The following is a 19,157-nucleotide window of genomic DNA, read 5'->3' as shown; positions in this document are numbered from 1 at the left end:
TTTAATTAGGGAAAACCTCTCTCAACCATTTATTGTAAGTTTGACGAAAAGAAACTATTGATTTGTGAAATCAGAGGAGTGAGCTAAGCCTCCTTCTATTGGATCTCCAAGAAACAGTCGACTTGTGAAATCATTGTTATCGAGAAATCTAGTGTCTATGCAGAGCTGCTAGTCCCACTAAGACTGGTAGCTATCTTAGAAACAAAAAAACTAAAACTACTTTCGTTTTCCTTTATGAGAAGTACATAAGAGGGGAAAAAAGGAGACCAACCTCTGTCTTGCACTTGGTTCCTTGCTTGATTCCTCTCCCTTCTGATAGATCTTTGCCACTCGCTTCCTCATCTACCCAGCTTCAAAGAGCACATGTGGAATCAAAGAAGCATAACACTATCCAAGAACAGAGATCTACTATCACAAACAATATAGGACCAGATATATGTTGACCACACAAATGCATATATCATCAACCATACAAGAATGTGGAGGAAAACTTGAATAGCTTTATTAATATCAAGAATAACAAAGAGGATTACAACCAATTGTTCTGACCCAACGTCATCCTCTCAGCAAGAAAGCCCTTCTTCACCTCATGAAAAGCTTAGATCACCCAACACTATGATGTTACACCAAGAAACCAGCAACACTTCCTTACAAGATACAAAATTCCAGCCTCTAGATCTCTGGGATGAGGGATCCATATATAGATGATTGCAGGGAGGTGAGTCAGCTTCTTAGATTTGATTAGTGTCCTCTCTCTGATAGTTCTTGATTCCACTTGGAGATTGATGATCTCTTACTCATCCCTGGGCAAATTCAGAGAGACAAGTGTCATAGGAGAAGTTTCTGGAAGATTCCATGCCGAACCACCCTACAAACTGTCTCTGCCATTTGTCCACTCTCGCTCATCGCACCCTGCAGAAGAGCTATCCAGTATGCATTGCACCTTTTACTCTAGGCAGGTGGGATGCATCGCACCTTCTGCACCGGGCAATCTGTATGGTCCAGTTTTGACCAGTTCTCAACAGTTTTCTGTGGAGAACTTCTAGGAGATGATGTAATCAGCTGACCTTGTTCCTTTAGGGTGTGAAACAACACTTTTAGGGACTTAGGAGCCCTTGATTTATGGACATATATGATTGGACTTGCAGTGCCCAAAAATGTCTATAACAGTTGCTCCCTAAAGCATGAGGTCGTTAATCTTTTGATGTCGAGTGAAATGCTTTATCATGAGGATCCGAAGTTTTTTCGAGTTGGAAGGCGACCTGTAATAAGATATAATACAATACATTATCTTCATAATATTTTCATGATCTAGCTGAGGCAGGCATTCCCATGCTTAGCTTTATAAATTCATTTTCATGTACATAAGACAGAAAATCGTCTGTGTGCAGACTGATGGTTCTGGTAGAGCCATCATCCCTTAGATTGGATGATTATCTGTGAAGCAATGATGTACATTTGATGTCTTTATTTTCCTGAATATATATCGCAGCCCGGATGGATGAAACTAGATCCAGGGTCTTCAATCTCGTTTGATCTTCACTCAAAGTATAAGTCAACCCATGTGAGAGATGTTCTAGAGTCGAACATGGAAAGACATCATCTGATTACCAGCCAGTGATGTAAGCCGTTAACAGGCATGAGAGGAATCACCGATAATGATGATGACCCTCAAGGTACGATAGTACAATTCACGTGGTGTGAAAAAAGGACTTGGTGTCGAACACCACGCAAAATCTTTCGGTCGAAGGCCATTGATGTAAACCTATCGTCGGAAGTGAGAAACTTGCCATTGAGGCATGCAAGCTTCAAAGTACTGAAAGGGTTGTTCCTAGATCGACTTCCTGGATAATGAGCTGATGTCGACAAGAAGTGATCCATTGTAGGAGGGCCTTAATGAATCCCACATATACGACATAGAACAGAGCAAATGATTTTAATGGAGGTGAAAACGTTCTGATGATATAAGGTTCAGGGTGGTGGTCATGAAAGAATGGAGTGTGAATGTATTGTAGTGGATGAGACACACGTGAATTCTCTGAGCGACTTCTCTTGAACATACCGGCGACACTGACATGATGGATTGGTAGCGTTAACCCCAAATGTGGATGGTGTGATGGACCAATGGTGATATGACCAATGAACAAAACAACCCAACCCGACTCGGATGCGGAGTGAAAGTGTCATGTTCAAGAGCGACTTGCTACCATAAAGTTTCTTCAAGTTTTCTTCCCAATTTTTCCCCAGTCATTGCTGACCAGTACCTCTTTATTTTTGTCAAGCTTGAGGAGGATAATATATGCTTGTTCTATAATCTGCCCTTCGGGCAAACCCATCGCTATGTTTTAACGAGCCTAGCGATAGTGAAACTTGTTCTTGTCTATATGGACAAGTTTGTCGCTATTCGGTTTTAACGAGTTTAACGACAAAGATAACTCAGTCCTTTTCAATTTTAGAGAGTCTGAAAGGGACGTAAAGAAAACTCCAATAATCCTCTTTCATCATATAATCCCTTAAGTCCGAAAAAGTATAAAATAATACAAAAGGGATGAATTTTCAGTAATTTTAACGAGCCGAACAAAACAAGCGCTCGATATTTTTGTGTAATAATCCCTCAGTTCCAAAAAGATTAAAATCTAAAGGAGGGATAGCACTTCCGGTCACTTTAACGAGCTGGAGAGGCCAATTTCTCGGAAATATTTTCATATTTTACGAGTCAGATGAAAAGAGCTTAAAGGAGACTCGTTTTTCGAGGAACGAGTGATAAATTCGGGTAGCAGCTGATTCCAGGTAAGGTTTAGAATTTTCCAATCATGGCAGTGTCACAAGGATGGCTAACAGGATCACTCTTCGCAGTTGTTCCTCAAAAAGGGTAAACAATCAAATGGAGGTGAATGATCAGCCAATCCACAGTGGAGGTGATGATGAGAACACGACCAAGGCTTCAAAGGCTAATGATAATGCATTCACAATGGTTATTTACCGGAAATTGGTTCATTTTTTAATGAATGAGCTTAAAATCTGGGGGAAACATTTGCTCATTGCTTATGTTTAATTTTTAATGAGCTTGAACTCCACATAAAAATTGCTCGATATAATGGTCATTGATTACCTTGATTTTACCATTGACAACTTTGTTCCTTCAAAGGTTGTACTGCTTATTCAATTGCTTCATCAAACTAGTTAGAAACGAATAATATATGCTTGAAAAATGAGTCAAAACACTAATATTTTACTTGAATTACGTGAAAAGTAATTTAAAAGTGGTTTTTACCTCTCATTTTACCATTTCATTTGAACTTTGGTTTGTTGGAGCTTTGGAGGTTCTTTCCCCCTTGATTTTCACTAGCTGATTCTGGGAGATTCTGTGGACGATTCTTGGCACCGTCTGGACCAGGTAAGAGCTAAACCTGAGCTCTTCAGTTTCATTCTTTCTTTTTTGAATTCTGAGCATGTTTCCTGGTTTTTCTGAGCCCCTGGGGTTTGAAAAATTCGCCCTGGCTCCATCGCACCTTTCCTACATCGAAAAGTGTGATGCATACTAGCCTGGCCATTGGCCAGTCAGTATGCATCCCACCCAGTACACTGCTGGGGGTGCGATGGGCGCAAGGAGGGAAACTTGTGCACAGTTTTTTCATGGAATTTTTGCCTGTTTTTCACCAAATCAGGATCCTGACTCTTCTCTTGTTTGTTTTCAGAGATTCATCGGAGCAAAATGCCTGTTACATGGCGAGAACGTGAGCATGAAGAAGAGGACATGCTTGCTTTACATGATCTGGGTACGGTAACTGCACTGCGGAACTGTGGCCTGCTGAAGTTTTTTCGCATCTCTAGCATGAGGCAACAAATCAACTTGTTGCAATATTTTCTCGATGCATGGGATCCTACTGACCAGGTGTTCCAGATTAGGGGCAAATCCATCCCCTTGACTATCATGGACATCTATTTTTGGACCGGTTTATGAAGGCATGGTGCCCCTATCTCATTATCAGGTTCGGCCCGTGGGGATGAATCCGTGAGAGATTATATTCGCCAGTATTGCAGAGAGGGATCTCAGCCAAGTAAGGACGGCAAGATCAATATCTGAGATGTCACTGACAGGTCCTTGAGGACCATTCTGTTCACTTTTGCTAGACTGGCTGGTAGTGCAACTCTTCATGTGGCCAACAGGTCTTATATGCAGTATGCCTTGGAATGCCTTGAACCAAAGGTGTTCAACTGGTGTGATGCAGTACTCTCTGTGATGAAAGAATAACTGACCAAGGTAAAAAATGGAAGATTGAAGAACTTTGGTTATGGTTCTATTTTGATCACTTTCGCCTTGGAAAATATCCCACTGATGCAGCCACAGTATATTTCACTTGGTTTACCTCCACCGACTGAGCCACGGATGCAGAGATGGGTTGACTTCATGGCCCGACATGCGGGTCAGTCTGAGATTTATTTCTTTGATACCTTCTTTGAGTGGTTCAACTGTCAGCAGATGGTTTTTGCTGAGTGTCCATATGCTAGTATGGATTTCCGGGGTGATCCGGATTTGGCACTACCGGTTGGTGAGCAGTGGGGTGTCATAGGTAAATTCTCTGACCATATTCCTGTTTATTGCTTTTCATAATGTTCTTATATTTTCTTTACTCAAGACTAATCAAAACTCATGTGCTCATGCAGACATTGGACCAGTTCGACTAGCAGTACATCCGAGAGCGCCAGTTGCCGCTCCGGCAGGAGAGGCTGTGGGGAGGGCTATCCTTCGCAACCTTGATGTGGCCGAGACTCTTTCAACATTGCAGGATCAGGTCAAGGGTCTCACTCTTGGTATTCTAGATGTGAGGACCGATGAGCTGCCTCTGAGGCTGCAGCGACATACTACTGGCGTGCCAAGTCGATGGACTTGGCTTTTACGCATGATTGCATAGGCGATGACTTGTTATCATCAACACCATTAGACTAGGGTGCCCCCTAGCATTTTGAGTTTTGGGTCATCTGACCAATTTTTTCTTGGTTACAGAACATTATGTGTAAACCACAAACAGTTATATATATATTTTTGATTTTCAGAGTTTTATTTTGGTTAAGTTACATGATCCTGATGAAAATATTGATGAAATGCTTCTTTTTATAAATGTTGCAAATATCTATCTAACACATAATTTTCCAATGAGTCTGTTAATGTGTTTAAGTTTCTGGAAATATGCTGATATTGAATAGAATCAAACTGCCTTTCCAAAATCTTGACCCTTAGGAACATGCGATAGATAGCTGGATTTTGGACAGAGTAGATACCAGTGAGTTGTAGGATGATGAGTTGTGAGTCTAGCCTGACGACAAGTCGGTGTATGCCATGTGTGATGGCATCAGAGAGGAGTTCCATCAATGCGCTATATTTAGCGATGTTATTTGTTGACCGACCAATACATACCCCTCTAAAACTTACTAACTCGCCGCTTGGATAAAAAATGGCCCAGGCCACAGAAGATAGGTTCCGCAAACTACGACTCGCTCCATCGGCATATCCAACAAATGATTCCAATAGGTTTGACATTTGCAACAAATGTAAAAAGTGGATTACTTGACCGAAATAATTACCCTTAGTGAAAACAAAAATGTAACAAAAGCATAGGGGTTACTACACTAAATCATGCGTAGTAATGCTTAAGGTACAACCCTTTACGGGGTTGCGCCAGTGGAATCCCATCATAATCCACTAACTCGTAGGCCCCCTTTGCTAATACACGTTTAACAATATAGGGGCCCATCCACAAAGACTTGAATTTACCTGCTCCCAATTTATTGGATTCCGAGTCGTAAAGTAAGACCAAGTCACCTTCTGAGAAGACACAGTGTTTGACATTCTTGTCGAACTGCGCCTTGACTCGTTTCTTATGGGCTTCGTTAGCCAAAGCGGCATCACGACGGGTTTCATCCAATTGGATTAGTTCCAAGAAACGAGCCTCCTCTTCTGAAGTTCCATGGAGAAGGTCGACTGCGAGTTTGAGGGATGAGATTTCACACTAAACTGGTAAGATTACTTCTAGGCCATACACCAGTTGAAAGGGTGTAAACCCAGTTTCATTCCTTACCGATGTTCGGTATGCCCACAAGGTTGAGTACAGGATCAGGTGCCAACTCCTTTTGTGGACTCCAATCATCCTTTGCAGCATCCGCTTCAGGACCTTGTTGATTGCTTCAACTTGTTGTTGGCCTATGGGTAATATGGAGTAGAGCTATCATGGGACAACCCCAATTTCGTAGCCAATTCAACCATCATGTGATTACGAAAATGAGATCCGTGATCTTTGACTATGGCCTATGGAACGCCGAATCTGGCGACTACATGATTGAAAAAGAAAAGGGCAGCCGTTTCGCCAGTGTTGTTTAATGTAGGCATCACCTCGGCCCATTTGGTAAAATAGTCTACCGCGACTATGATATACCCATGCCCCCCGGTCGAGGTGGGGTTACATGTCATGAAATCTATGCCGCATTTGGCGAATGGCCCAACAGCAACTACTGGTTGCAGGGGTGTGGGTGGTCTTCTGGTTTTGCTATCGAAAATTTGACATGCATGGCAACTTCTGACTATGGTTATGCAATCTTTGAACATTGTTGTCCAGAAGTATCCTGCTCATAAAAAAATTTGCGCCGTAGCGTAACCAAATTGATGCCCCCCACACGCACCTGAATGGCAATCATTCAGGACTTTTTCAGCCTCCTCATGGGTGAGGCACCTCCTCAGAACTATATTGACACCACAACGGTAAAGCGTATCACCGACGATCATGTAGTCTTTTGATTAGTATCGAATACGTCTTTGTTCCGAGCTAGAGGTATTAGACCTATATTTTTGGGTTTGGAGATAGATGATTATATCCCCATACGATGGATTGCTTGAAGATATCAGAAACAAAGATTCATCCACGATGGTTTCTTCAGATGTTTCATCGTTGGACGACGATGGGAGATCGCATAGTAATTCCGCGAAAACCAAGGATTTCTTCGATTTGGATTTTACAAATTCCAGATCAAACTCTTGAACAATTGCTATCCATTTCGAATATTTGCCCCCCAGCAACTGTCGCGACAAGATATAAGTCATGGGGTTGCAATCTAACAAAATGGTAGTTTTTCGAAAGAGGACATAGTGTCGAAATCGCTGTATCGCTTGAACAGCTACGAGAGATAGCTTTTCAACATAGGAATACTTGCTTTCTGTATCATTTAAGTTTCTACTGAAATAATATATAGGATCTTCAATTCCATTGTCTTCTTTAACTAAAACCATTGCTATGGTTGTATCCGTTGCAGCCAGATACAAGTTAAAGTCTTTTTGATAATCAGGAGCGTACATTAATGATGCTTTTATTAGGGATTCCTTTAAAGCATCAAAGGAAGCTTGCGTGACCTGATCCCAGATGAAGGGTACTTCTTTTTTCAATAGACGTGTATAACCTTTAGCAAGTTCAGCGTAATTTGGAATGAACCTCCTCAGAAAGTTTGCTTTCCCTTGGAGTTTCTGAATCTGAAGCAAATTTGAAGGTGGAGGCAAATTTATGATTGCCTGAACCTTACATGGGTCAAGACGAATCCCGTCCTTTGAGACTACAAAGCCAAGCAAATGACCAGAACTGACATAGAACACACATTTGTGTGGATTGAGTCGTATCTTGAAGTTTCAGCAACGTAGAAATATCGCTCTCAAATGCTGCGGATGATCGGTCCACTTTCGCGAATGAGCTGGAAGATCGTCGAGATATGGTTGAACGATGTTTTTGATGTCATGGAAGGCATAATTCATTTCCCTCTGAAATGTTGCCCCTGCGTTCTTTAAACCAAAGGGTAACTTTCGATATGCAAATGTGCCCCATGGACAAATAAATGCAGTCTTTGACTGGTCCTGTGGGCGGATATTTATTTGATTATACCCGGAGAATCCATCCATAAATGAAAATATTTCACATCCGGCGCATTCATCAATTATCTGGTCAATAAAGGGTGTAGGGTAGTTGTCTTTTGGACAAGCTTGATTTACATCCCTATAATCGACGCACACTCTAATCGTTCCTTGCTTTTTCATTACAGCAACAATGTTTGATACCCAATCGGTTAGAGGAACTGGGTAAATAAAACTAGCATGGAGAAGTTTTTCAACTTCCGCCTTGATGGCAGCGGCTTTCTTGGGTTGCACCTGTCATAGCCGTTGTCGTACTGGTTTGACATCTGGATACATCTTTATTTCGTGTTCAACTATACTCGAGTCAGTGCCTAGCATTTCATCATATGACCAAGCAAAGACATCTTTGAATTCGTGAAAAAGAACTTCGTATATTTCCAGTTCTGAAGGAGAACAACATTTGCCAACATAAATATTCTCTACAACATCTGTTTTGGTCGAGATATTTATGGCGCTAGTCTCTTCGATATTGGACAAGTTTCGCTCGAAATCCACCGTGTTTACAGTATTTGATAGGAAATAAAAAATTGAAGGATGATGAAGGTCATCAGGAGTATCTTCTTGATAATCTGGAAGATGGGAACGATGGTGGTAATCTTCCCATGGCGCCCCATCAATTATCATTGACTGAACAATTCCTTCGTCTGTGTAATGTACTTGTGACCAAGGATCTGAAGGGGTGCCATATTCCTTAGACCTATCTATCCAAACGCTTGATGAGCATTGATTTGGGTTTGCCTCCCATGCCAAAAACATTGATTGCTACAATATTTCTATTGGGCTTGGAGGCAATACCTGCAAATGATCCATGCTAATATCGTTTTCTGAGATCTTTTGAATAGAAGATATCATATTGCAGGTTCCTACCGTCGCCACTTCTGCCAGATTAATTGGAGGTGGGAGGGAAGAATTCCCCATTAATATAGGGTCTTTTAGTAGGCCTACTCTGATATTTTGAAGCAAATGGGGGCTTCCATGGATCATCGGAATGTTTCCCGTAACTTGGGAACTATTGGGGAGAAATGTTTGTTGGTCAATGATTGTAATTCCCCCTTGAAAGGGTAATGCAATCTTCCTGAAGTAGGTCGACACAACCGCAGCCATAGCATATATCCAGGGCCTTCCAGTAGGATGTTGTAATCGAGGTTTTCGTCGATTACTTCAACATCTATTTCTACTGTTTTCCCCCCCAGTTCAACTTGCAAGTTACTTAAAATCCCATATGGGGTATATGTTCATCCATCAAATGATTTTAATGTCGTTGAAGATCATGACAAGGTTGGAGATCCTAAAGTTTTCCAGCAACTCATCGACATAATACATGTAGATGCCCCTTCATCAATAATTGTTCGATGAACAGTTTTGTTGAGGGCTTTCACTTGAATGAGGAAAGCTAGTTGAGCTGGTAACTGAGGATCATATCCTTTGTGATTAAAGGACACAATATTAGAATCCTTTGGGTCAATCCCACCTATTGCTGATAATAAAGCCTGCTTTTGGGAGGGGCAATTTTGCAGTACCTCAAGTGTCGACATAGCGGATGGCGATTGGGCTAGATCTTCCACTATATTATAATGTTGTGCTGCTCTGGCACGAGGATTAAATGTCGACTTGTGTACTACTCCCTTTGGCGGTTTTATGGTTAGCTCTGGAATGATGGGTGGCACAACTTCTGTCGAAGTTGTTGTCGAACTACTAGGTTGATATTTATCCTTGTTGTTCGACAGTTGTGGATTCCCATAATCTTTATTCCTTGTCATTATCAAAGCATCATTTTGCTTCTTCGAAACTGACAACATCAGCACTTGGGATGGGGAAGCATTGTCACTGGAAACCAGATTTTTTCCTGGATTTGGAAACGGATCCGTTAATACTGCCGAGGTTTCTGAATTCTTGAAGAATTTTTTAAGCTTAGCTTTATATGGACAATCTCTTATCCAATGATCCTCATCACATATAAGACATGGACGATTTGGTTTCTTATCTCCATAAGGGTTTGCAGAAGATTGTTCAGGTGATGATTCCTCATGTTTCTTCTTCTTCCCTTTGTTTTTCTTCTTGCCTCCTGGTTGCTTGGTTTCTTTGCCTTTGTCAGTTGAGACGACATTTACTTCCGAGGCCAGAAGTTCCTCATTTTCATTTTGATTAGAAATCTTACAGGCCTTTTTAGATGTAGCCTTTGTTGATTTCGTGTTTGTCGTACCAATCACGCCATCGCCGACATGAGAGTCATTGTTCGATTTAGGAGGAGGAGGAATGGAAAATTTCGGTCTGGGAGCGTCAGAGATTTTATCGTAGAGTGTGCTAGACTGAGTATAAATCAAGTCTAAATATTGCGCACGAGCAATAACTTTCTCTTCAGTGACAACTCCTCCCTTTGCCACATCTTCTGTAATGGAAGGTAATAATGACTTAATAAACCATTCAGCTAAAAGCTTATAAGGAACGTACATTTTTACCATTCTACAACGACGTCGCCACTCATGAATATGATCGGATATGTGAATGGCCATCGTTTGCTTGAAATTGGTAAGAAGTTCTGTTCCCGTTTCGTACCTTATGGGTAATTGAAAATGGGTTAAAAATGTTGTGGCTAGGGTATTGAAGTTATCAAATGGAGCTCTAGGTAATTCGATATACCATTTTGCTACCGGACCAGTTAACGTTCTCTGAAAAAGGCGAACCCTAATTGAATCATCGTTTAGGGTGTTTGATGAACACCACAGATGAAAGGTCATCACATGATTCGACGGGTATTCACCCAGATTTCCATTAAATTTAGGAATATCTGACAGAAGTTTATGCAGAATCGCTGGCCACCAAGGGGCATAAGCAATTGGATCGTTCGTTAGCCAATTTAGTCCGGTAACTCTAAAGTCACCATGAAGGGTAACTGTTGATTCAAGTTTGGTGAAGCATACCCAAGATAAGATGGAATTGCCTGAGTAGTTGGTCTTTGCATACCAGCATAATGCATTTGATGCTGGTAACTTTGGTAAGGTTGATGGGCATAACCACTATAGAATGGTTGATTTTGACTGTTTTGAATATACGGCTGCCCATTATTTGCAAAGATTTGTTGCTCAGATCCTTGGTAAGCTTGTTGGAATTGCGGTTGTTGATATTGCACCAGCCATGGTTGTGAAGCCATGTGCTATTGTTCAATACTGGCTGTTTGACCAAGATGAGGGGTAATTGTACCCGTTTGGGCTTGTGTCATTCCACTACTTGGCGATTGTGGTTGAGTCGTAGGGATAAGAGGCTGTTGTATTACAACTTGAGAAACCTGAGGTTGGCATACAACAGGCAACGCTTGTACTTACGACACCATCACAATAGCCGGCGTAGTTGGTATATTTGACATAGGTAAACATTGTTGCATCGAGTATACAACTCTTGGTTGTTGAGGCAGTATTGGCACCCAACAGCTAGATGTAATTCCAGCATAACCTGAATTTTGTTGTGAACTCTCATATGGTTGTTCTCCCAGAGGAGACAATGAAAGGGTATATTGCCCCCCATACGGCGGTAATCCGGTACTCAAAGGAATGATTTTCCCTTGAGGACCGGACTGCCCAAATTGACACTGTGAAGGATCAATTTGCTGAGACTCAACATAAGAGCTCCCGAATATTATTCTGGATGAACAAATGGGAATGGACCATACTGTTGAAATAGCCCCTGAGTGGGCCCCATCTAGCGATTGAGAGCTAGTTGGGATAGATGGTATGCCAACGAACATTGTTGGAGTGACAGTAGGAAGTTCTGTTGTCGCTGTGTCAGATGACACAGTCCTAGATGTCGACGGTTATTCAGACATTTCTAGTCTATCCAAAAGATTTCCTAGTGATTCTGCAGGAGCTTCCGATAACGGTAGACTAATTTCTAATGAAGAAGGATATAGGGTGATCCCGACTCCAAATTGCGATGGAGTACTAGATGGAGGATCCTCCACAATCTCTTCTATAGCAATCAGACTAGGTGGAAGAGGTAGATCATCAGGTCCGTAAAATATTTCTGGTGTCGAAGAAGGTATAGATTCTGTAGCAACAGATGTTTGGGGAATAACACCTTCCGAATCAGCTGTAGATGGAGCTGGTTCAGTAATACAAGTGTTTACCTTCACACCAGGATCAACTCTACTGTCCTTTGGTTGCTGTGGAACTGCTTCTGCAAAGGCAGGGATACTAGAAACGTTTGGAGTAACCGGAGTCTCCGATGGTGTCGAAACATTTGTTCCAACTTTACCAGGGGATTTTGAACTGGTTAAACGAGTTCGCTTCGTCCGTAATAGTTTTGATTTTGGAGACAAAGACAATTGACTCGTAAGCCTCCACGAACGATGGGGTTTCAATTGACTTTCTTCCATGATTGCGGATTACTTGATCAACTAAAAATCAAGGGGAAATATGTTTCCGAATTAAATGAATTTTAGATGCTTTGACACAACTTGTTTTTTCAATTTTTAAGAGTCGAGAAAAAACAAAAGATGACTCTAGTCGCCTTTGATTTTTAATGAGCTTGAAGTGACAAGTGCTCAGATGGACCTTTTCCTTTAAGGAGTCTGAAAAGGAACGAAAGAGACTATTCTGGAAGTCTAGACAGAGGGATTACCAAACCAATCGCAAAACAGCAGAATACTTTTTATGGTACGGCAGTCAATCTTCCTGAATGCTGTGTTCAGTGCATTGCAATCGATAGGGCGACAGACATGGCTTCCTATGGATAAAGGATATAGCCTATTATGGTCTCCCAATATATACTCGACGATACATGGGAGCACAAGTCCATTCTGGCACTTGTCGTCTCAAAGTGTAGGAATCACCCAACCAGCAATGAAAACAACACCTACCAGGCTTTACGACACCGGAATACATCTCTAGCCTAGATTTCTAAATGTTGTGCGTTAGGTTCCAAAGCATTTTTAGATTCATTAAATTTATTTTACAGTTGATCTTGTTTAAGAAATTTTCCTTTCAAGTTCACCGTGTGATGTAGTTATACAATTCCTAAAATGCAATCTAAGATGATAAACGATCGTTTAATCTTCTTTTTGCAATGAAAATCCTAGCTACTAAAGAAAGAGAGATGATATTCTTTCAACATAGAGTAGAGAGCACACACTATATGAACTTTCCTAAATCAAACCAACAAACAGTCTAAATACAAATGCACATGCATGTATTTGTTTTCAGCCTTCTTAATGTGTGAATGATAAAAAGAAAGCTAAGCGCAAATCTGAATTATTTTTCAAAGCGACATTACTAACAAGCTTCTTTTCAAGACAAAATGAAGACAATGACGACACTTTGTGATTTGGAATTGAAAACTTGCTTTCGACACTTGAAAAACTACTAATTCAAATCAAATACAAGAGTAACAGTGTAATCGACTATCAAGAACAATCATATTCTCTTCTATGACTGAAAAAGACACTTGTGACACTTTCAAATCAAGAAACGATAGTTCAATTACACTACTTCTTTGTAAAAGAGAACTGAAAATGGCTCACAATACATAAAAACATTTACAGTTATTTGCACGATGGAGGTGGAATAATGGCAAGGAAGGGGGTTTCCACAGAGGTATACTAACTACAGACAACAAAACTCTTGAATAGAGCTGAGAAGAGTGAAGAAAAACCAAATTCTGGAGGCAAAATTAGCCTTCTCTGACCATCGCACCTGCTGCACAAGGATTCTAGTATGCATCCCACCTACAACACACAGGAAGTGCGATGCATACTGATATCGTTGAAGAGAGGGTGCGATGGTACAGTGCAAGACTTTTGATCCAGTTCTCGATCACAGTTTGCAACACAGTTCAGGGATTTAGGCCGAGCAAGTGATAATCAATAAATAAATCACAGGGGTAGATCTAAGGAGGTTACCAGAGCCACCACAAGGGCAATTAGGATGTTTACAAATCAATTGTTCAGTTTATAAACAAAACCCGGAGATAGACTGAAGCAGCATTGATCTACTTTGCACTTGCATAGAAAATGCAGTTCGAAGGCTAGCTGGCTTGACTTTAGGCTCCGTCTGTAAGTTTATAAAACAAACAAATATAGAAAAGTAAACAAGCTATTCACTCCCCAGTGGAGTCACCATTTTGTTATCGGGAAATCTAGTATCTATGTAGAGCTGCTAGTCCTACTAAGACTGGTAGCTATCTTAGAAACAAACAAACTAAAACTACTTTCGTTTTCCTTTATGAGAAGTAGATAAGAGGGGAACAAAGGAGACCAACCTCTGTCTTGCGCTCGGTTCCTTGCTTGATTCCTCTCCCTTCTGATAGATCTTTGCCACTCGCTTCCTCGTCTACGTAGCTTCAAAGAGCACCTGTGGAATCAAAGCAGCATAACACTATCCAAGAACAGAGATTTATTATCACAAACAATATAGGACCAGATATATATTGACCACACAAATGCATATATCATCAATCATACAAGAATGTGGAGGAAAACTTGAATAGCTTTATTAATATCAAGAATATCAAAGAGGATTACAACCAATTGTTCTAACCCAGCATCATCCTCTCAGCAAGAAAGCCCTTCTTCACCTCATGAAAATCTTAGATCACCCAACACTATGATGTTACACCAAGAAACCAGCAGCACTTCCTTACAAGATACAAAATTCCAGCCTCTAGATCTCTGGGATGAGGGATCCATATATAGATGATTGCAAGGAGGTGAGTCAGCTTCTGAGATTTGATTAGTGTCTTCTCTCTGATAGTTCTTGATTCCACTTGGAGATTGTTGATCTCTTACTCATCCCTGAGCGAATTCAGAGAGGAAAGTGTCATAGGAGAAGTTTCTGGAAGATTCCATGGCGAACCACCTTGCAAATTGTCTCTGCCATTTGTCCACTCTCGCTCATCGCACCCTGCAGAAGAGATATCCAGTATGCATCGCACCTTTTACTCTGGGCAGGTGGGATGCATCGCACCTTCTGCACTGGGCAGTCTGTATGGTCCAGATTTGACCCGTTCCGAGCAGTTTTCTGTGGAGAACTTCTGGGAGATGATGTAATCAGCTGACCTTGTTCCTTTAGGGTGTGAAACAACACTTTTAGGGACTTAGGAGCCCTTGGTTTATGGACATATATGATTGGGGTTGCAGTGCCCAAAAATGTCTATAACAATCATCCCATTGGATCTCCTTGTGACCTTCTCCTTGTTTTCTTGCAATCACATGGGTCACATACACGCCTCTCCATTCTACACTCACTCAACTAATAAATCCAAGTGAAATCAACTTAATAAAATTTACCAAGAGCACTTTCCAAAACATTCCTACAACATATAGCATTGGGGTTACAATTTCATTTGCCGGATTTAATTTCAAGCAACAAGCATTTACTTTTGGCACTAGTCTATCTTGTTATTTAATTTCTGTCATTCTATACTTATCTATCTTTCATATTGTATATTGATGGTTAATGTATTCTTGTGTAATCTAATTAACTCCTAGATTAATTTCTTGTTTACTATAGCTTAATCAACCTTAGTTTTTTTAGGGACTACCTCCCTTGGCTTTGCTAGGAGTTAGCTTAATGTTGAAATTTGGGCAACTTCAGGGCGAAATTCCCCGAAGGGAAACCCTAAGTGCCCCAAAAGAAGTACAAGTTGGGTTTAATTGGATAAAGGAAAATATTACTTTAAATTGTTAGGGTAAATTGAGCAAATAATTATTAAAGAAAATATTTGTTTAAAAGAAAAATTTTAATCTTTGGATTTTCCCTCCAAGCTAAATGGGATGGTTATTAAGGTAAATTGAGCAAATAATTATGAAAGAAATTATTTCTTTTAAAGAGAAATTTAAATTTTTTGATTTTCCCTCCAAGAAATATGGATGGTCTCATAGAATCTCTTGTTGCTTCCATATGAAGATCCCCGTCCCAAATTGACTATATAAAGTCAACCATCATGGCTTATAAAAATACACGACTTATGTCAATGTAACCCTGCAGCTTGATAAATAGTTTGGTGGCTCTCTCTTACATTCACACATTATTCCTGGTGGTTCGTATCAATCTTCTATGGCTCCAGTTCAAGGCTCTGTGGTATGTATCTAAGGATTGGATTTATAATCTGGGGTCCGCATACATGTTTCTATACAGCTCGACAACTTTTGAATGGCATTATGTTACAGTGACTCACGTATGTTTACAATGACTTTTTCTTAACAATAGTTGCATGATGGCATCACGTTGTAATTTATATGGCATCGCTTTGTTATGTGGCTCAAGTATATATACCTGTAGCATCACCTTATGGTTCATATATATATATACTTGTCATCGCTTTGGTAAGTGGCATCACTCTAATATTTATATGGTATCACTTTGTTATGTGGCTCGAGTATATATACATGTAGCATCACTTTATGGTTCGTATATATATACCTGTCATCGCTTTGATAAGTGGCACCACTCTATTATTTATACGACATCGCTTTGTTATGTGGCTCAAATATATATCCTTGTTGCATCACTTTATGGTTCATTTATATATATATATATATATATATATCGCTTTGGTAAGTGGCACCACTCTGTTATTTGTATGGCATCGCTTTGTTATGTGGCTCTAGTATATATACCTATAGCATCACTTTATGGTTTGTATATATATATATATATATATATACCTGTCATCGCTTTGGTAAGTGGCATCACTCTGTTATATGGCATCGCTTTGTTTTTTTTCAACTGAAGAAATCAAGCCTAGAGCAGCACTCAAGCATACATAATCTTGCCCGGGATTGGACCATGAGACTTGTGGAGACCAAACCTCCCCACCTAACCATTGGACTACATCCTTGAGACTGTGATCGTTTGTTATGTGGCTCGAGTATATATACCTATAGCATCGCTTTATGACTCGTATATATATACCTGTCATCACTTTGGTATATGGCATCATTTTGTTATGTTTGTAGCATCACTCCATTAAGTGACATAATACTATATCATCAAAGAAGGTCTCATTACAGTAACCTGTAAGTGTTCTTTTTTTCTCTGTGGCTTATTACCAATGGTTCAATGATCAGTATCACTCTAAATGTTGGATATCTTTCATACGTAAGTGGCCAAGTTTGTATATAAATTCTTGATGACAGGGATCTATATAAAGTGGGATGGTAGTGACTTTGATAGTTGAAGGATAACAGTGACAACAATGTAAGGAATGGCAGCGTTCTAATTTCTACAATAGGACAGTGCTCTATGTTCCAACAAGTCGATACCTTTGATAATTGAAAGAACAACAATCATTTGTGATGACAGTGAGACATGACCTAGTTGGCAATGTTCTTGCCATACTACAATGATCAACAAGAAAGAAATCTATGTCACTTTCATCATGATAATGACATAGACAGTCATATCTATACTTGTAGCAGTAAGCTTGTGATAGCTTATTTAATTTAGTGCAGTGATCCTTACGTATTTTAGTGAATTGGCACATCAGTGATTCTAATGACTTCCATGATACATGATCACCGTAGCTATACTCTTATGATGACAGTGTCCTTGAGAATGATGATTGATGATAGTAACTTTGTTATTACAGGGATCTTAATATATCAATAGGACATAGGCAAGGATGTATAACAGCTCATGTGACTTTGATATTCTTGGCCTGATGTAGCTTGACATATGAGAATCATGAATGATTCTTGGTTGGCCCTAGGAGACCTAATATGTTTGATGTCTCATTGTACTTTGTATCTCAACTAAACAATTGATGAACATCTAATAGAAGAAGAAAAATTTCGATGGGTTTTCTCCCCTGTGGGGTTTTGCCCTAGTCTCTGACCAAATCTCGATGTCCCCTTTGTGTATGTTTTTATTCTATTGTTCCTTTATGTTTCGTTGCATTGTTAATGTTATTGTTCTTTCTACTTGATGATGTTATGATTTTATGGGGTGAATACAATATGTAAATGTTGAAAAATTTGCAAATGCAATTATCTAAAGCAAAGAACAATATAGCCCTAAGAAAATTTAAGATGGTGTCAGAGTTGGGCTAAAGAAAAGTCATTAAAGATCAACCCCATGAAGACACCTATGATGGATCGAGCAGAGTGAAAGGGATGAAGATGGAAAATACGTAAAAGAAGCTAGCATTTGATAGAAGCCCTAGGGAGACCTTTTGTTCTTGCAAACACAAACTAGGGTTTTGGAGAAACCCTAGGAGTGGCCTTCATATGAAAGAGGTCTGATTTGATACAGAGTTATTTAGTCATTCAAGTACCTAGCAGATTCAGAGAAACCATAGTATGATATGATAAGTGAGAAGCCCATAATAGACTCAAAGAAACCCTAAGGGTATGTTGCAGATTCAGAAGTCATTAATGGTTGATCTTGGTTACCGATGAAAGAAGACAAAGGATACAGGTGGTATTCAAGAATATGCATTTCTTCTACTAATGGCATATGGTTGATGGGTGGTGGTGACTCATGGAAGCCGCCAAATCAAGAAAGAGCAAGTAGCTTCCTACAATCCCTGTTAAAGATAAGTATAATCAAGGTTTATAATATTTTGTTTATGACACTACTCTTGTTTAGATTTGTGATTTTTGGACTATTGCTTATTCTTCCAACACGAATATTTGAATGCTTCTTTTACTAACTTCGTGAATGAGGAAAGTTGATCCTTCTCAAAGATCATAATAATGTGGAGCATTGCATGAATAGTTAGTTCTCAAAGAAGAAAACTACTTTCAAGTCATGTGATTTCTTTGTGTCATTATTCTTGTGAATTTATTCCTTTTGATTATTAGTAGTTCTTCCTGCATGAGCATTTTATCTGTTTCATTAACTTATTGGATGAGGATGTGATCCATCTTGAGCATCATCATTTTAAAGAATAATGCCAAAAGGGTTACCTCCAAAATGGAGTTGGTGCAAGATATTGCAGGAGCCACTCTTACATCTAGAGAAGGATGATAGCCCTGCTTCGTTACCAGGTAAACTTTCATTATGATTATTTACTCTAACATTATTGCTCTTGCTCTGGGATCTACAGGCACTTTAGAAGGATGTGAGGACCAAGTCATCTATGTCAACATCGAGAAGGATGCAGAACCATTCCATGATTAGAATGTTACTTGAAAATGGACAAGAGATCAAGAACTCAAAGGAAGGGTTGCAGTCTCCTTGGTTGATAACTATGATTGAAGAAGTTTCCTATTTAG

The 19,157-nt window shown here is 39.9% G+C and overlaps 1 pseudogene; it reads right to left on the bottom strand.

Moving 5' to 3' along the window:
• Window positions 1–19,157, bottom strand: part of LOC149138984 (uncharacterized) — a 110,064-nt pseudogene that overhangs the window by 51,789 nt on the left and 39,118 nt on the right.

Source organism: Pinus tabuliformis, chromosome X, assembly GCF_031772625.1.
Source record: "Pinus tabuliformis cultivar Carrire ecotype Pingquan chromosome X, CPIR1, whole genome shotgun sequence".
Classification (NCBI taxonomy): Eukaryota; Viridiplantae; Streptophyta; class Pinopsida; order Pinales; family Pinaceae; genus Pinus; species Pinus tabuliformis.
Note: the sequence above shows the minus strand (reverse complement) of the source record. Positions and strands in the feature narration are given on the sequence as shown.